The 21,571-nt window shown below is 31.9% G+C and overlaps 1 long non-coding RNA gene across 1 annotated transcript; it reads left to right on the top strand.

The window, feature by feature from the left end:
• Positions 1-3,335: 3,335 nt before the first annotated feature.
• Positions 3,336-20,778, top strand: LOC139486513 (uncharacterized). Its single transcript, XR_011655594.1, has 2 exons — positions 3,336-3,463; positions 19,488-20,778. It is a non-coding gene; the product is annotated as an uncharacterized lncRNA (long non-coding RNA).
• The last annotated feature ends 793 nt before the right edge of the window (positions 20,779-21,571 follow it).

Below are 21,571 nucleotides of genomic sequence, written 5' to 3'. Positions count from 1 at the left end.
AGTTCATCTTCTTTTATACTGTAACCGGAGAGCACGAATTTCATTACACAATTGCTTGTCTCCACCGGGACTCGAACCCGGGACCTCTGTGTTACAAGGCAGCGCGCTAACCGACTCAGCTACCTTAGCTCAACCGCTTACGGCTGACTAAGTATCTACTAAGTTTTTCTAAGGGAAGCAATCCCGTCACAATACTATAAGTCAGAAGAGCTTATTAACTCTCTTACTGCCGGAGGGTCATATTTTTATGTCTACCTGTGCGAATTTCAAACGCGCAATTTTACACCAGTAATGAAAACCTTCTATCATTTATGGGTAGACTTTACATAGATAAATTCAGCCGTATAAGAAAAGCAAAATGAGAATGTTAAATTTGATGTATGCCTTTTTGTGCTACTTTGTTACATTTGTTGTTTATGTAGTGATATTAAGATGATAACACAATATTGACTGTTGTACCCCTATTTTTGACATTTTTACTCTTTGAGTATGTTTGTTTTGTTCATGCATCGTTGACAATGTAATGGAATTTGATGCGACTGTCATACAAGTGAGAGGTTTAGCTAGCTATAAAACCAGGTTCAATCCACCATTTTCTACATTAGAAAATGCCTGTACCAAGTCAGGAATATGACAGTTGTTATCCATTCGTTTGATGTGTTTGGACTTTTGATTTTGCCTTTTGATTTTTGATTTTCCTTTTTGAATTTTCCTCGGAGTTCAGTATTTTTGTGTTTTTACTTTTTTCATATATGTCCATGGTTAAATTTATGCAAGCTTTTCATCAATGATGTATCTCTTTCAATTAAACTGAGACCGAAGATTAAAAGTGTTATGTTTTTCTCCAATGGGTCACAAATGTAACGGTCATCATGTCGTGACCTCATATATCGAATGACGTCGTCGTTTTTACGACACAGACGTCGATCGAGCTGTCGTATTTTCCGGCATATGAAATACAACCTTGAAAAACGGTCGACACCAAGAGGGTTAAGTAAATGAATAACATAAGCTGTAAATATTTTACAAATAAGTCATGGAGCTCCATTTCGGAATATTCAATTAATAAAAAATGTAGAAAGGCTGACTTAGACATTGAGGTTATTTTTGCATTTGCATTATTTGGGTTTCAAATCGAAAGAAAAGAAAGCTAGAATTTACTTAAATTTTGGCAAATAACCTTCTGTAATCTTTTGGGAGCTATAGTGCGGTCTTATATGAAAGAAATGAGTGTTATTTCACCCTGTATAATAAAGAGAAAACACAATTAATGAATCCGAACATCTGCAAAAACTGATTCCAGAACCGTAAACATTTGTTTAAATGAAACATTTTTTTTTTAATATGTTTTTCCAAATCCAGCTGATAAATGAGATTGAACTTCACCACAAGATTGTAAAATATTACAAGGGAATCCATTAAACAACTTCGTCCAAAGACTAAGATTTAGTTTTATCTGAAATATGCATATTTTTTAATCCGTTGCTTTTTTGCACAGATATCTTCCGGTGATCTAGATATTGGAGGAATTTACTCCAAAGAGAGGTAATATTAATAGTACACTAACTAGAATCGCCAAAATTATAGGTACTGTGATATTTTTCGTGTTACTGACTATAGTTATTCAATTTTCTTAGAAAATCCTTATTTCACTCATCTCAGTTAAATTTTGACAGTGTTTCACTAAAGACCTCATACATTTAATAAAATTCTAACTTGAAGAAATCCATTGAAAATAAACAAGTTATTGTTATTTGAATAATTAATTTGAATCGTTTATCTTCAGGTCTATTCATGTCCACTTTCGGATCTTAAGTGTTATACCTATTTTGACACCATGGGCATGCATGTTTACATGGTCTCGTCTGCTCAGCTCGAGAATGTATTCTGGTGTACAGTTAAAAAAATGAATCTTGACACTTTTTCTGGAGATATTCTACGAAAGATTTATAAAACAAAACTTCAATTTGCCGTCGAAATATAGCAGATTGTTGTTATGTTGGATTCATAACATAACAGAAGTTAAAGATGATTTTTTTTTAGAAAAATATATAAGATACGTCTGGTAGAGTAAATTGACCTATATGATGGTTTACTTTTATAAATTGTTTTTTGGATGGAGAGTCGTCTCATGTACACTCACACCACATCTTCCTATATCTAATGACTGTAAAAGTGTGCTCTGAATAATAATCTTAAACTGCACAATAATTTGTCACTGTTTGTCTGGAATCTGATCAAGAAGGACATCTTGTCTATCCAGATTTCCAAGTTTAAAGTAACCAAACCGGATTATTTGATTATAAAGCAAAGATATTGGAAAGTTTTCAAAGTTATTTTTCTCTGCTGGCCCTTGCAGAAAATCTTATTTCTATCGATCAAAACCATCGGACCACCACCTTTTAAAGAGGGAGGGCAATAGGGGGTGAGTGGGGCTGTAACACGTGAACAACATATCATGTTGGCAAAACCAGTTATTTTTTAATAACAAATACAAAATGCTGATAACAGTTAACTTAATCTCCTTTTTTTCTCTCTCAAAATAACCTAAAAGTAATGAAAAGGGAGAATGGACAAGTTCAATGTGTTCAGAACCACGATACAAAGACTTAGAAATGCCAATCTCTAATGGATCTTTCATAGTTCTTATTTATCGTCCTACAGAGATGTTCTTCTAATATTAATATACCATAAAAACGTCCGTAACACAGTTAACACTGATTCTTATGTATATAAAAAGAAGATGTGGTATGATTGCCAATGAGACAACTCAGCACAGGAGACCAAAATGCAAAATGATACAGAAATTAACAACTATAGGTAACCGTCTGGCCTTCAACAATGAGTAAAACCCATATTGCATAGTCAGCTATAAAAGGCCCTAAAATGACAATGTAAAATAATTCACACGAGAAAACTAACAGCCTAATTTATGTACATTCATAATTTTTTTTAATTGGTCATTTTGACTAAACGACGCCGTGTTTGTTATGTGCCTCTGCCGTCTAAACAAACTACATATCAACAAGGAAGAGGTGAAAAAGACTCAGAAGATTTTTCAAACGCCCAAAAAAAAAAAAAAACAGAAATGGGCATCTTCTGGCTCACAACCGAAGAACAAAAAAACACGCCCCAGATTGTTCCTCGAAATACGCAAAATGAGACGTTCTGATTTGCCGTTTTTTATTGAGCTGGAAACAACATCATAGAGATTTTATTTCACAACCAAGTTGCGTTACCTTCTGGGCATAGATGATAGAATGGTTGATCTTTTACAATTTTAGTCATTTTTTTTTCGGGTGCGGGATTGAAGACATAATTTTTAATTTGCAATTACGCAAGTGGCATTTCTGCATAAACAGCAGCAGCATGTATGACACATAATAATACAAATGACACACATAACTCATATCATGGGTATTTTATAGGAAGAAGAAACAAAGATTTAAAAATTTAATCAAAGGTAAACCTGCATATTGTATTTACAGTCAAATTTTATTTAGTATTTCCTTGTTTTAACAGTTAAATAAATAAATTTGGTGTTTTTACTGTCTTCTGATTGGTTAAAATTATTAGTTTTATTTTCAATGTTGTCAATTTTGATGGCGATACGCCCCACTCTGATGTTGTGTATTCATACGCCAACATGTGTGTAGGTTGTTATTGTTAATATAAATAACATGAATGATATTAAAAGTTCTTTGAGCCTTATTTTTGATAGAAATTTAGTTTTAATGAGGGTGGTAAAGGGTTATTTTCGTGTAAGGTGATCGCTGTTTTTTATTTCAAGTTCAACGTGTTTTTACTTTTTTATTTGACGTTCAGTCGCGCAAGACGGGTGCCTCCTTCAACGTGTTCTGCTTATTTAATTTTACATGCATCGAGATTTTCAAAGTCTTATTTTGCGTGCTCAGTATTTTTCAAATAAAATTCAAACACTTGGCAGGATCGCAAAATACTTTTTTAAAAGCTGTAAACCAATTATCTTAAATGTGTATACTGAATCAGGAATATCAAGTAAAACAAAGAGTTAATATATATGTTACAGTAAATAGGTGAAATTAGGAATTACACGTAATTACTAAACATTTCAGTAAATACCTGTAATCACTAGTCAATTTAGTAATTACATGTATTTACTAGTTGTTTCAGTGATTACAGGTATTTACTGATTTTTTTTGTCATTTTTACAGCTATTTACTAACTTGATATTTTTGTTTAAAAATTAAAGACATAATTCAAGATATCAAATAAGAAAGTAAGGGGTAGGATTTTTAGGGCTTACTTAAGGATCAAGGATTATAAGGCACATTAGAAGTGCATACACTTCAGTGTTTGTGAATTGAAACTGGAAAATGGTTGTTTTATAAGCTTTGAAACTCCCTAAAAATCATTTTGAGCATGCAAGACAATGATATAAATCCAAAATTGAGAAAAACATTTTTGAGAAATTTATAGGCAACTTAGCCAGCTATTTTTTAAGATAGACATTAGATTATGGCAAACTTGGTTAAATGATCTTGATAATTCTTAAAATCTCATAATTTTGTTATATTAAAATCTCCATCAGGCATACTCTGCATATCAACTTGTCCAATTACATGAGTTAAATTCCTTTTACAAAATAGGTTTAACTACGACTTCTGTTGTCAAACATTTGCGATGAAGCTGACGTGATGGTGTTAAAAGTCACATTTTCATATTTCCGTGTTTTTATGAGTTCTTCAAGACCTCCAACAAAATTTTATCATCGTTTCTTCCTGTATAAGAATGATCTTTTTGTGGATTGAAAAAGTCAACTAAATGGTCCATCCCTTTTGTTTTACTTTCAATGTTGACATTCTTTTCCTTTTCGTCGAGCCTGTGTTTTTTGTCGCAAAAGCGAGACATAGCGAACCAACCTAATAATTCCGTTGCCAGCGGCGTCCACAAATATTCACTCTGTGGTTATATTTTTTAAATTGATAAGTTTTTCAAATTATCCTGGATTTCTACCAAACTTGAACAGAAGCTTCAGTTGTTTATGATCAAAAGAAAAATTTCAAGAAATAAATTTTGCAAAAATAAAATCAAGTTTTTCCGTATTTTACTTATAAAGGGACTTAGTTTTTATGCCAGTTAACATTACATTCACACTGTGGTTAATTTTTAAAAATTTTGATAACTTTCTCAAAATATCCTGGATTTCTACCAAAATTGGACAGACGCTTGTTTATGATCATAAGATAATATCTAGAAATAAACTGAAGTTTGTTTAAAAAAACTATACTTTTTCGTATATTTCTTATTTAAACGGACTATTTTTTTCTAGTTAACATAACATACACTCTGCAGTTAAATTTTAGATTTCATAAACCATCCTGAAATTTAAACAAATTTTGATAGAAGATTCTACAGAACTAGTCAAAAGATAGTATCTAGAGGAAAATTATAAATATTTTTTTTCCTATTTTTGTTGGGCCTGCAACTCACAGCAAAAGTAGGCGAGACACTGGGTTCTGAAAAACCCTTAAAATTTCAATAGCTGAATACTCACTGATTTTCTAATTAGTATTACCAAGGATTTGTATACAAATCCTTGGTATTACCATAACTTTTGATCAGTTGACCATATTACAACATTGTTTTAACAGTTAGTAAATAGGTGTAAAAATTCATTTTAAAATCAGTAATTACTGGTAATTACTGGGCAGTTTTAGGAATTACTTGTATTTACTAAGTGCATCAGGAATTACATGTAATTCCTAAATTTTAGTAATTACATGTAATTCCTAATTTCACCTATTTACTGTAACATATACAAGAAGACAGTGACTCAGTCACAAAAGGTTCAAATGAAAGTATTTATTTTTCGTGCCACTTTCATTACAGAAATTATTTCACGTTCAACGTGAAATTATGTCATATTTCACGTTTTTTTCGTGCAAGCACCCCCCTTTACCACCCTCTATAATGAATGGCAATAATTTATTTTGATTTTATTGAACCATAAAACTAATTTTTGACTCTTCACATTTAACATAATCCGCTTCACAGTTTATTCAATGTGAAGAGTCAAAAATTAGTTTTATAGTTCAATAAATTCAAAATAGATAATCAGTCAGATATATAACTCTATGTAGGGTTATTACAGAAAAATTAACATACATATGTTACTGTGGACCTAAAAATGAAAGAACTGTGATAACATATGTATGTTACATGTTTCAAAGGGACAATATACATCATTAGTTCAGTAAAAATGTATACAAGTTCAATTGATATTACTATTGTTTTTATACGACCGCAAAAATTAAAAAATTTTTGGTCGTATATCATGCATTTTTGTCATGTATATTGGTATCACTTTGGCGTCTGCGTCGTCGTCGTCCGAATACTTTTAGTTTTCACACTCTAACTTTAGTAAAAGTGAATGGAAATCTATGAAATTTTAACACAAGGTTTATGACCACAAAAGGAAGGATGGGTTTGATTTTGGGAGTTTTGGTCCCAACATTTTAGGAATTAGGGGCCAAAAAGGGCCCAAATAAGCATGTTCTTGGTTTTTGCACTATAACTTTAGTTTAAGTAGATAGAAATCTATGAAATTTTGACACAAGGTTTATGACCACAAAAGGAAGGTTGGGATTGATTTTGGGAGTTTTGGTTATAACAGTTTAGGAATAAGGGGCCAAAAAAGGGCCCAAATAAGCATTATTCTTGGTTTTCGCACAATAACTTTAGCAGAAGTAAATAGAAATCAATGAAATTTAAACACAAGGTTTATGACCACAAAAGGAAGGTTGGAATGATTTTGGGAGTTGAGGTCCCAACGGTTTAGGAATTAGGGGCCAAAATAAGCATTTTTCTTGGTTTTCGCACCATAATTTTAGTACATGTCCAACTGACTTCATTTTCAGAAAACGACATCTGTAACAAACATAAACTTTTAGCTACTTCTTTACAAGCAGAACCAAACACAATGAAAGTCCCAAGTATGTACTGGCTTCCGAAGCTGCACAAAAAACCTTACAAATATAGATTTATTTCATCTTCCAGCCATTGTTCAACTACTAAATTGTCTGTTTTACTTACTAGTACACTTGGTACAATAAAAAACCTGATAATAAATTGTTCAAATAAGGCCTTTGAAAATAGTGGAATTAATTACTTTTGGAGTGTCAAAAACTCGTTGGAAGTACTTGATAAATTGCATGCATATATTGGTGATTTTGAATCTGTTCAAAGTTTTGATTTTTCTACCCTATATACCACTTTGCCTCATATTCTTATTAAGAAAAAATTCACATCCCTAATTAACTGGGCATTTAAAAAGTCGGAATGCGAGTACATATGTTCAAACTCTTTTAGATCATTTTTTAGTAGCAATAAACAAAAGAACTATGTCAATTGGACATGCTTTGATACTATTTATGCACTTGAATTTTTACTTGATAACATTTTTGTTCGCTTTGGAGATTCCGTATATCGTCAAGTTATTGGAATTCCAATGGGGACTAACTGTGCACCACTTATTGCGGACCTGTTTTTGTATTGTTATGAGTTACAATTTATGACTAAAATTAGCAAAGACCCATCAAAACAACATTTGATACAAAAATTTAACAATACTTTTAGATATTTGGATGATATATTGGCTCTAAATAATGACGACTTCAGTATGTATACTAAAGAAATTTATCCTGTAGAACTTACTTTAAATAAAGCTAATGATAACAATGACCACTGCCCTTTCCTCGATCTTGATATCTATATCATAAACGGGAAGCTTAATACAAAAATTTATGATAAAAGAGATGATTTTTCATTTCCTATTGTTAATTATCCATTTTTAGATGGTGACGTTCCCTTGTCACCATCTTATGGTGTTTATATATCTCAACTTGTACGATTCGCTCGTGTATGTAACAATGTATTAGATTTTAGCGAGAGAAATTTATGTATTACTGAAAAATTATTACACCAGGGTTTTCGATATCACAAACTGGTCAAAACATTTACTAAATTTTATCACCGGTATAAGGAAATAATTCGTAAATATAACTCAACATGCAGACATCTTATACGTTCAGGTATTTCACATCCAAAATTTTATGGAAATATTCTTTATAAAGCACAAAAATGTCAGTATTCTCCTCAGAAACTAACAAAACCTTTAAATAGACTTATTAAAAGGGGATATAGTTACGATACTGTTGTCAGGTCATTAAAGATTGCATATTTTGGCTTTAACATTGATTCACTGATAGGGTCTTTGCATCGGAACTAAACACATTTATTTCTAAAAAAACAGTTGTTGGCATGACACGGGTTATGTTCTTCTCATATATTTTATGATAGTATGATACTAAACCCCTAACGGGAGGGATTGTACCTGATATTCATATGATGAAGACATAATCTTTCAATCAGTTTAATTGAGGTCTGGAGCTGGCATGTCAGTTAACTGCTAGTAGTCTGTTGTTATTTATGTATTATTGTCATTTTATTTATTTTCTTTTGTTACATCTTTTGATATCAGACTCGGACTTCTCTTGAACTGAATTTTAATGTGCGTATTGTTATTCTTTTACTTTTCTACATTGGCTAGAGGTATAGGGGGAGGGTTGAGATCTCATAAACATGTTTAACCCCGCCGCAATTTTGCGCCTGTCCCAAGTCAGGAGCCTCTGGCCTTTGTTAGTCTTCACTTGTATGATTTTAAATTTTAGTTTCTTGTGTATAATTCGGAGTTTAGTATGACGTCCATTATCACTGTACTATTATGCATATTTTAGGGGCCAGCTGAAGGACACCTACGGGTGCGGGAATTCTCGCTACATTGAAGACCCATTGGTTGCCTTCGGCTGTTGTTTGCTCTATGGTCGGGTGGTTGTCGCTTTGACATATTCACCATTTCCTTTCTCAATTTTATTTTATAAGTAAATAGAAATCTATGAAATTTAAACACAAGGTTTATGACCATAAAAGGCAGGTTGGGATTGATTTTTGGAGTTTTGGTCCTAACAGTTTAGGAATAAGGGGCCCAAAGGGTCCCAAATTAAACTTTGTTTGATTTAATCAAAAATTGAATAATTGGGGTTCTTTGACATGTTTGATATGCCGAATCTAACTGTGTATGTAGATTCTTAATTTTTGGTCCCGTTTTCAAATTGGTCTACATTAAGGTCAAAAGGGTCCAAAATTAAACTTAGTTCAATTTTAACAAAAATTGAATCCTTGGGGTTCTTTGATATGCTGAACATGTACTTAGATTTTTAACCGGATTTTTGTGACAAAAATGTCGGTTATTGATTTGGGGATGTACGGCGGGCGGGCGGTCGGTCGGGCGGGCGGGAATCAAATGTTGTCCGTGCATTAACTCATGAACCGTTCAACCAAAGCTTTTAAAATTTTAATATGTTGTTACTGACAACTAAATGAAGGTCAAGTTCAATAATGGCTATTTTGACTTTTACCGTTCAGGAGTTATGGTTCTTGAAAGATTGAAAAATGGAGTTTACAGTCGTGTCCGTGCATTTACGCATGAACTGTTCTACCTAAGCTTCCCAAATTTTAATATGTTGTTACTGATGACAAAATGGAGGTCAGATTCAATAATGGCGATTTTGACTTTTACCGTTCAGGAGTTATGGTTCTTGATAGATTGAACTAGAGGCTCTAAAGAGCCTGTGTCGCTCACCTTGGTCTATGTGCATATTAAACAAAGGACACAAATGGATTCATGACAAAATTGTATTTTGGTGATGGTGATGTGTTTGAAGTTCTTACTTTACTGGACGATTTTGCTTCTTACAATTATATCTATAATGAACTTTGCCCATTAGTAACAGAGAACTATATTTGGTAAAAATTTAAATTACATATATTTACCAAATTAATGAAAATTGTTAAAAATTGACTATAAAGGGCAATAACTCCTTAAGGGGTCAATTGACCATTTAGGTCATGTTGACTTATTTGTAGATCTTACTTTGCTGAACATTATTGCTGTTTACAGTTTATCGCTATCTATAATAGTATTCAAGATAACCAAAAACGGCAAAATTTCTTTAAAAATTACCAATTGGAGGGCAGCAACCCAACAACCAGTTGTCCAATTCATCTGAAAAATTCAGGGCAGATAGATATTGACTTGATTAACAATTTAACTACTTGTCAGATTTGCTCTAGATGCTTTGAATTCATAGTTATAAGCCAAAAACTGCATTTTACCCCTATGTTCTATTTTTAGCCGTGGCGGCCATCTTGGTTGAATGGCCAGGTCATCGGACACATTTTTCAAACTAGATACCCCAAAGATGATTGTGGCCTAGTAGTTTCAGTGGAGATTTTGTAAAAGATTACTTAGATTTATGAAAAATGGTTAAAGATTGATTATAAAGGGCAATAACTCCTAAAGGGGTCAACTGACCATTTTGGTCATGTTGACTTATTTGTAGATCTTACTTTGCTGAACATTATTGCTGTTTACAATTTATCTCTATCTATAATAGTATTCAAGATAATAACCAAAAACAGCAAAATTTCCTAAAAATTACCAATTCAGGGGCAGCAACCCAACAACCGATTGACCGATTCATCTGAAAATTTCAGGGCAGATAGATCTTGACCTGATAAATATTTTTATCCCATGTCAGATTTCCTCAAAATGCTTTGGTTTTTGAGTTATAAGCCAAAAACTGCATTTTACCCGTATGTTCTATTTTTAGCGGTGGCGGCCATCTTGGTTGGTTGACCAGGTCACGCCACACATTTTTTAAACTAGATACCCCAAAGATGATTGTGGCCAAGTTTAGATTAATTTGGCCCAGTAGTTTCAGAGGAGAAGATTTTTTGTAAAAGATTAATTTAATTTATAAAAAATGGTTAAAATTGACTATAAAGGGCAATAACTCCTAAACGGGTCAACTGACCATTTTGGTCATGTTGACTTATTTGTAGATCTTACTTTGCTGAACATTATTGCTGTTTACAGTTTATCTCTATCTATAATAATATTCAAGATAATAACCAAAAACATCAAAATTTCCTCAAAATTACCAATTCAGGGGCAGTAACCCAACAACCGATTGACTGATTCATCTGAAAATTTCAGGGCAGATAGATCTTGACCTGATAAACATTTTTATCCCGTCAGATTTCCTCAAAATGCTTTGGTTTTTCAGTTATAAGCCAAAAACTGCATTTTATCCCTTTGTTCTATTTTTAGCCGTGGCGGCCATCTTGGTTGGTTGACCAGGTCACGCCACACATTTTTTAAACTAGATACCCCAAAGATGATTGTGGCCAAGTTTGGATTAATTTGGCCCAGTAGTTTCAGAGGAGAAGATTTTTGTAAAAGATTACTTTAATTAACGAAAAATGGTTAAAAATTGACTATAAAGGGCAATAACTCCTAAACGGGTCAACTGACCATTTAGGTCATGTTGACTTATTTGTAGATCTTACTTTGCTGAACATTATTGCTGTTTACAGTTTATCTCTATCTATAATAATATTCAAGATAATAACCAAAAACAGCAAAATTTCCTCAAAATTACCAATTCAGGGGCAGCAACCCAACAACCGATTGACCGATTCATCTGAAAATTTCAGGGCAGATAGATCTTGACCTGATAAACATTTTTACCCCATGTCAGATTTGCTCTAAATGCTTTGGTTTTTGAGTTATAAGCCAAAAACTGCATTTTACCCCTATGTTCTATTTTTAGCCGTGGCGGCCATCTTGGTTGGTTGACCGGGTCACGCCACACATTTTTTAAACTAGATACCCCAATGATGATTGTGGCCAAGTTTGGTTTGATTTGGCCCAGTAGTTTCAGAGGAGAAGATTTTTGTAAAAGTTAACGACGACGGACGACGACGGACGACGGACGCCAAGTGATGAGAAAAGCTCACTTGGCCCTTCGGGCCAGGTGAGCTAAAAATGGAGTTTCCAGTCGTGTCCGTGCATTTACGCATGAACTGTTCTACCTTAGCTTCCCAAATTTTAATATGTTGTTACTGATGACAAAATGGAGGTCAAGTTCAATAATGACGATTTTGACTTTTACCGTTCAGGAGTTATGGTTCTTGAAAGATTGAAAAATGGTGTTTCCAGTCGTGTCCGTGCATTTTCTCATGAACCATTTAACCAAAGCTTTTGAAATTTTTATATGTTGTTACTGATGGCAAATTAAAAGTCAAGTTCAATTATGACGATTTTGACTTTTACTGTTCAGGAGTTATGGTTCTTGAAAGATTGTGAAATGGCGTTTCCATTCACGTTGTTGCATTTACTCATGAACCATTCAATCTAAGCTTTTCAAATTTTAAGATATTGATACTGATGACAAAATGGAGGTCAAATTTGATATTGACGATTTTCACTTTCACCATTCATCAGTAATGGTTCTTGTGATATTGCCAGGACACAAATAAATATTAATAAATCCGGTTTGCTGTCGTTGTGACAGCCTCTTGTTGGTTATTGGCCCAGTTTTCAAGTTGGTCCAAATCAGGATCCAAAATTATTATATTAAGTATTGTGCATAGCAAGAAATCTTCAATTGCACAGTATTGTGCAATAGCAAGAAATTTTCAATTGCACAGTATTTCGCAATAGCAAGAAATCTTCAATTGCACAGTATTGTGCAATAGCAAGAAATTTTCAATTGCACAGTATTGCGCAATAGCAAGAAACCTTCAATTGCACAGTATTGGTCAATAGCAAGAAATCTTCAATTGCACAGTATTGGTCAATAGCAAGAAATTTTCAATTGCACAGTTTTGCACAATAGCCAGAAATATTCAATTGCACAGTTTTGCACAATAGCCAGAAATATTCAATTGCACAGTATTGTCCCGTTTTCAAATTGGTCTACATCATTACATTAAGGTCCAAATGGTCAAAAATTAAACTTTGTTAGATTTCATCAAAAATTGAATATATCATGTATATGGGGTTGTTCAATATGCTGAATCTGACCATGTATTTAGATTTTTAATATTTGGGCCCGGTTATTAAATTGGTCCACATTGAGGTCTAAAGGGTCTAAAATTGAACATTATTTGATTTCATCAAAAATTGAATTCTTGGGAATTTATGATATATGCTGAATCTAACCATATATTTAGAATTTGGATATTGGACCATAATAGGTAAATGTCCAATTTTAAATTTGTAAGTTGTTAAGTTTAAGTTCTTAGACCACATTCATTCTGTGTCAGAAACCTGTGTTGTGTCAACTATTTCATCACAATCCAAATTCAGAGCTGTATCAAGCTTAAATGTTGTATCCATACTTGCCCCAACTGTTCAGGGTTTCCACCTCTGCGGTCGTATAAAGCTGCGCCCTGCGGAGCATCTGGTTCATAAGTGGGAACCCATTGATTGACTAATATACACATGTACATGATGTAAATGATATACCTGCAGTGATATTGTTGGTTTTTTTTCAAAATTAACTCTACCCTTTTTTATTGGGAAAATATCGTTATTTTTATTGAATTTGGAAAATTTACAATAAACCATGAACTTGACTGAAACTTTAATTTGCAGACCCCCTTTCAAGGGTCAAACCCTGCTTTGAAATTAGACCCCTTATTGTCAGTGATGATACATAAATAGACCCTAAAATCTGCACATATAGTCATTTTAGTCATGAAAAATGTATAAATGAGTGTTTTTCAGTTTGTATTCAATGCACAATTACTACTGAGACTGCACTGTTTGGGAAAAAGTTGTCTTTTGGGGAATAATTTTAAGCCATTTTTTTTTCAAATTGGGATTCTTCTCCAGGGGAAAAAGTCTTTATTTTCCAGTAATTTAAGGCACAAAATATCACTGACCTATGCTTTCCTAGTGTCTGGACTTTTGAAAAAAAGGGGGGGGGGAGGGGATTGAAAAGTATTTTTAATGATTTTGTGCTTTAATATTATATTTTTTTTCTAATCAATATGTGAACATATATATAGGCTCTCTTCACCCCTCCCTAGGCCTGAATCCCTCAATGATGACCATCATCTTTTCCTTCTAATGTGTATTATTCAAAATAATCAATTATTGAAAGCATTTAAGATTAGACTTGATCTGAGAAAATCAATATAAACTTATATAATTGATATAACTTTAAACGACAAATAAATAATAAATGAGCACATATAAGCACTTCATTTCATCAAATCAAAAAGAAAATTGAAGGCATTTCTTAGAATTTTATTATAATATCACAATAGAGTAAAAAATGTTTACTAGTTCAGTGAAAATGAACGTCATGCTAAACTCGAAAACAAAATTATACATAAATTTAAATTAAAAAATTATACAAGTATATCAATGGGTTAACATCATGAACATGGTTAAAATTAATTCAATTACGCCAAATTCAATGAAAAATGAAAAACATGCAGACACTGATGATCTATCTTTTATAAGCATGTTAATAAAGGGGTATAGGTTAAGGTTTTTTTTTAAAAGTAAATTGTTTAATCTATATTATGTTTTGTATATATATATATTTTAGGAAAAAAACATAATCTATTTCAGAAGGGAGGTAATAATTAAATGTTTTATTAACATGATTAAACATCATGAACATATTAAAAAACTTTCCAAAAAACTTCTTGTTCCTACAATGTCCTGTATATATGCGTGGGGTTTTCATTTGTCAAGGGTTTTATCCCTTATTGAAATCCATATTTTAATATCATGTCCTTCCTTACCCATTAATACACAGTATGTCTGTCAAGGTTAATAAAATATAACTTACTTACAAATTGAGGCCCCCCTTAAAATTTCTTTGAACAACCTAGCTGGTTCTCATATTAAATTCTAGAGTTACACATGTTACATTCTCATATATATTTATGGGTAAATTTTGTTGAAATCAATGACTTTCATAGTAATCACCGTGTATCATCAGTACACCGGATATAGGTACTAACCAAGCGGGCATCATCGATTTTGACCTTACAAGGTAACGAAAATCTTTGTTTTGCTTTATTAATATTCAATGTACATTTCTCAACATTTGAAATTCCTGCTCCCAAATAATTTTTGTGTCGATTTTTTCCTATTCATAAAACAACTTTGATATTCAAATAAGAACAATTAACTAGTTCAGGCGCAAATAGTTGTGAAAGTCAACACCCACTTTCAATTTCGATACAGTTGTTGAGACTTTTACATGTTTTATCTGAAAGAAACCTAATACAAGGTAACAGTAATGGTTACCAATCACAAACCTACCTGTGATTACTCATTCCTTGAAACTGTTTGGGTAACAAACGAGTATGAAAATAAAGTTATTGTGTACGGTGTACAACAACTTAACTATGCACCGTACATAAGGATTTACGTGGTCAGCTAAACACCGTACACAACGCTTCTTTAGGGATAAAATATCGAAAAGTAACATATGTATGAAAGATTTCAATGCCAATTATTGAATCAGCTATACTTATTACACACACACATTGACCTTCTATCAGAAAAAGAGTTGCAATGAATATAGAATTATATCGGATGAGACGAGGGCCAACTTCTTTTACAAGTATTTGCACATGATTTTAGTAATCCCTCTTGTTTTGGGAAAATAATGAGACATCTCTAATCATCAACCTACGACCAAATCATTTCTTTAAACAGCAATTATGTTTAGATTGAAGTACACATTGATATTATGTGACCAAAACAAAGATTTTTCGCTACTGTGTAAGATCAAAATCGCTCACGCCCGCTTGGTTAGTACCTATATCCGCTGTACGATGATACACGGTGGTAATGCATTGATTTCTGAAATTTAAGACTACGGTTGAATGTATGTCATGTATGTACAAGGTTAATATTTTTAACTTTATTCAATTACAATTTAACCATTGTTATAGATTAGCATTAATAATGTCTGAGAACCCATTATTGTAGTTATTAGGTTATTATGTACTTCTTAATTGATCGTGTTGTTTTGGAAAACTATTCATATTGTAGAAATACAATTAACATCCTTTATGGAAAACCAATTCAGCGTCAACTAAAAGGAATTAATTCCATAGAGAGGAAAACCAATCAATTTGTATAATAGACTTTCATGGTATTATATTCATATCTATAAACTCTGATAAGTATACAATACAGTGTATTACAAAATACCTTTTACAGTTCAATACTGATTATAGATAAGCGCATGTTGTTTATTTTGAAACTTCCTTTTGAGGAAGGCTTTGAACTATTTTTCGTTCAATACTGATTACCGGTATAGATAAGCGCATGTTGTTTATATATTTTGAAACTTCCTTTTGAATGTTTGATGTAGGCTTTGAACTATTTTTCGTCTGTCATTGTTTTATCAATATGTATCATTTTAGTTTGTTTTTTGCTAGCTCACCCCAAAAAAATATTTCTTATCTTGAGAACAGAGCTTAGCCTAGAATACAATTTATCGCTATTTTGTGCATTTTTCGTTTGATCTTATTTTGTGATAATTTTTCATATCATGCTACTGGCTTGAGATGGAAAATTATCCCTAGAAACTAAGCGGGAGGCACGTGGTGTTGCTAATGAAATCGACATGAAATTGACAAAGTTGTCATAGGTAAAATAGTGATAAACAGATTATCATTGGTCAACTCAACTTGATTGTCTTTCTCGCTTTCGCCGTCCCGACTCAAGTGAGAAAATCAATCTCGTTGAGATAACCAACGATAATCTATAATTATAACTTTGGAGGCAGCAAATACATGTTTCCTTAATTTTGTTCTCAAATTAGGATGGAACATCATGATCGTTTTACATGTGAAAGAGATCCTGTAATTTTACTGCTCAGAAGCCATACAACAATAATTGTCTCCAAGATTTATTCTGTTTCATGAGGGTAGGCAGATCTAGGGCCCCCTTTTGTGGGAAAAATTATTGGTTGATTATATAGGGAATCACTGGAGCTGGCCCCTCTTAGTCATGTCTTAGGACAGTTTATAGTGCCCCTCTTTTCATGAAAGTTTCTGGATCCCAGACTGAAAAGTCTAGTTACCGGTAATCTTACCTTGAATCACATACAATGTATTTAAGAGGGGAAATAGTTTTTTTCTAAGTTACATTATATAACCATGTTTTAGGGCACAGCCAAGGCTTTCCTATCCATCACCCTTTACTTTTTTAAATCCTGCATTAGTTTTCTTTTATGATTTGGTCCAATCAATTTGCTGCTGATGATCACTCATATTTTTTTTTACCTCAAGAGATTTGCCACAAAAGGGGAGGTAATATAGGAAGTATTTTTTGGGAACAATGAAAGCAAATGAGAGAAAAATTTTGATATACCCATGAAAAATACTAAAATAATTTAATGGCCAGAATTTAGCTCATGCTATAAACAACAACAACAACAACAATACTTTATTTTACAAGGGTTACACAGTTAGCTATATTAACTAATCTTCCCTAAGGCCCTCATCATGAAAAATCAAACAAAATGCAAACACATACATTGCATAAATTAGTATAAAAAGTAAAGTATGATATTAATGTTCAATACAACTTGATAAAATGTGATGAAAAAATAAAAGTTTCTTTAAAAAAGTAACCTTGCATAATGTTGAAGAGTTCCTTCTTCTCAAATAATTCGGTATGCTGGTTGGAATATATTCATTCTCTCTTTAATTATCATACTTGAAGTTTTATTTTCCTTTAAATTCTAAAAAAGACCTTGAAGAGTTCTTTTATCTTAAGCATGTTCAGTAATCTCATATATGATGTTTGGAATATATTCATTCTCTCGTAATTTGCATATCTTGCTTGAAATCTTTATTCCTAAAAAAAAGCTTTCAAAAATAACCTAATAAAGAGTTCCTTTATCTTCTGTAATTCCATATCCTGATTGGAATATCAATGAACTGTGTGTCACTAGCTTAAGTCAATAAAGATAAACATATTCTGATAGAGCTGAATAGACAAGATACAGATCATGCTTCAATAATTGGTTCAGTTTCACATCAAATCAATAAAAGAATCCTCTAAACCTTTGTGTCATTTCCAATTCAATTGTCGTCAGTTTTTATCCATGTGACGATGATGTGTATACTTCGTGTCAATAACTTTTTATCATAATTACGTACATCGAACAATCGTGATATGGAAGGTTATTTTTTGTTAATGATAGCATTGTCATTGTCAAGGGATTAAATTCCACAGTGAATGAACATGGTTTAGTTCAGGTAATGGATATAGAACAATTGGATTGTATTGCAATTCAAATTCAGGATATAAGTTTTTTAAAAGGATGCAGGTAGGGTTATCATGGTATATTTACATGTATATATATATATGTATTCAAGGTAATAGAGGGTCGCTTTGTTAAAATGGTATTAAACATCATGAACAGGACAACCATATAAATATGATATACAATGTATATCTTGGACTGTTATACTAAAAATATAACTACATGTATATCATGTATATCATAAGGCCAACTAAAATTAATTAGTAGATTTTCATCCAAAGTTTTGAAAAAAATGGGGCGGGTGGGAGGATTTTATTTTTAAAATTTTATTCGATTTGAAACCTTCTTGTGGCGTGAACTTCATATATATGCAAGTGTTATAATTACAAAATTTAGCTTATATCATGTAAATGTTTAAACATGTATAAAGAATCGTACATAATTCTTGAATAAACATCTCTGATTTGCAACGCGGACTGTTCTACATGCAATTGCTACTTTAGAAACATATTTTCAGCAAACAGTAAAACCAAATAACGGAAATGAACAAAATCCGGAAATCGTAAATTTGGCAAAATAAAAAAAAATCGGGGCGGGACGATTTCAGAGGGGCGGGCGGGGATGAAAATCTATCAATTAATTTTAATTGGCCTAATAGAAAAAGTATCAAATATTGGAATAATAAAACACAAAATGAATCAAATAGTTTGAATTAGATTGTTTTGAATTTCCTGGAGTTTCTTTTTAATAATAAAAACAAGTGAGGCCTTACTTTAAAAATTAAGATTTAATTTGTCATTTAGTCAGAGAGATAGCTTTGAATAGGATAAAAAATAATTGAATTAAGTCAAAGAATTGCATGCTGGGTAAAAATATTTTTGTACAGGGTTGTATTAATATGTTTGTTTTGTTTTAAAAGCCAGATATATGATTATATACTGTTTGATTTCTCACAGACAATGGCAGAAGATCTTTGTGGCTTTAAAAACCTAGCATCAACTAGTTACTGGTAACATGCATGGTAACGGAAAAGCAAAACCTGTAAAAAGAAGACTGATTTATTTGTACTTTATAAAACAACTTTTATTATACATTGTATTTATGTGTGACCACATTGCTATATTTTTATAACCCTTCGTGGCAAAAGGGGCATTAAATTTTACACTTGTCCGTCTGACGTCTGTACATTTCTTTAAACTTGAGTTTGCTTCAACCAAATGTTATGAAACTTATACACAACTCTTTCTACCAAAAACATGTTTATGGATATTTCCGTTTATTTTTCAGCATGTCTTAGGAGTTATCCGAAGATAATCAATATTTTGAACAAGTGGACAACAGATAGTATTAGATGAAATTTTGACCAATCACCTACAACGATTGATATATACAAGGTCAAAGAGCATGGCATTGAGTAGAAACGATCTGATAGGTATTCTTGTGGTTCCAGCAACGCTTGCATTGCTTTTTGTGTTTTTAGCTGTCTACTTCTTCATAAAACACTGGCTTATCAAAATTATGATGTGTTTTTGGCGCAGAGGAATGTGTTTATCGTGTCAAATGAATAGTTGTGAAAAATTAATGGAAGAAGAAAATGAAATATATGTAACGGACACAGAATTTCTACACCCAGAGAAGTCAGTGCCACATACATTGTCTGTAGAGTTGACAGTGTCAGGATCTCCGTGTAGTGGACGTGATCGGAGTAATAATGTGTAGTATGAAAAAAAAATGGCAGCAAACATCAAAGCTCTATCGAAATCATTCCTTTGTTTATTCCTAGTTGCCATAGAAGAGGTGGTTTAAAACAATTTCAATAAGATTTATAAATTGAATAAATAACAATAATACAGTATAGTACACACTTGATAGTGAATTTTCAGTTTTTGAAATCCATTGATACAGAATGGACGAGATTATAAATGTATTCAAAAAGATTAATCTCCATGTTTACCTGATTACCATGATTACCTGATTACCATGATTACCTGATTACCATGATTACATGGGATGAAACTGTCATAAACTATTAATCATTATTCATGGGGTAAAAATTATTACCCCCGTCATAAAACTTTACTCAACTCCAAAAAAAGTCACAATGAATTTAACATAAATAATTTTTGCCAAATTTGTAAAAGTCTCTAAAATGAAGTGAACGTTAAAATAAACAAAGTGATAGTTTGTTTGAAAATGTTATTTAATACTTCAGATGTCAAATGGTTGTTTTAACGATCTTTTTAAAAATTGTTCATCAATGATCAGGAATCAAAATATTAAATGCTGTTATATATTTATTACATATATAGTCATCATGGTCATAGTATCATGTGTATATAATCATGGCAATTGAGAACCCTTAACATGCATAAGTTTCTATAAGGTCAACAAACAGTATATGTTTCAGGTTACCATGGTTACAAGCTTGAAAATTGTAGGATTAATGGGAAAGGTTATCTGGTTATTAATTGTGCCTAAATTAAACTAGCATTTCAATTTTTGCAGAAATTTTCTTTCACATAACATGCATAATATGTATTATGTTATTAAAATATTGAGTCCCATACAGAAAAAAAAAGTTTAATTAGAAAATGTAGAACATTGGAGAGGAAAAAAACTTTAAAAAAAACCTAGTTGGTATGTTTTGCGGAGGGAAGAAAAACAAAGCTATTTATTACCACTGACATGTGTGCTGAATTCTAGAAATTTTTGTGTGTTGATGTTTGTATTACAGTCATGAAAGTATAAATTAGTTCAATTATATTTTTCTGGTCTACATAAATGTCACAGCAACGATCAATCAATTAATCAATCAATCAATCTGTTCATAGACAATCTCGTAAGATTTGTCCAAATTTTCTCAGCTGTAATTTATCATACAGGTTCATGTATATACTTTTAATTGATGTTTTTTTAATAGTTCTTTTTTAAACTGTGTAAAAATGAACCAGAAGTTTCTCTTTTCAACTTTTGTCCTGAAGAGGTTTTTTGTATTTTGATTTATTGATTCGTTTGTTATTTATTGAAATTTTTGCTTTTCTAGTCAGACTCATATACTACACCTATATATTCATATATTTAAAATGTATATTGCTATTTTCCAAATCTAGTCAAGACTTATATATATATCATGTATATAAGTCCTTGTTATTGTAATTTTTATGATTTTGCAATATTTACCGACAAAGATAAAATTGATAATCATAATATGACATGTATAAGGCACAAAATCATTTTTTGTTTGTTTGTGAATACATGTACATTTGTAAATTAAGGTGGAACCAAACACCTTGACTAAAATTAATTTGGCTAATTGTTTAACATGTTTAATTTTCATAAAATATAAATTTCCTAATTTGACCCTAGCTTTT

This window comes from Mytilus edulis, chromosome 8, assembly GCF_963676685.1.
Source record: "Mytilus edulis chromosome 8, xbMytEdul2.2, whole genome shotgun sequence".
Lineage (NCBI taxonomy): Eukaryota > Metazoa > Mollusca > Bivalvia > Mytilida > Mytilidae > Mytilus > Mytilus edulis.
The sequence above is the reverse complement of the archived record's forward strand: the minus strand, read 5'-3'. Positions and strand labels throughout refer to the sequence as shown.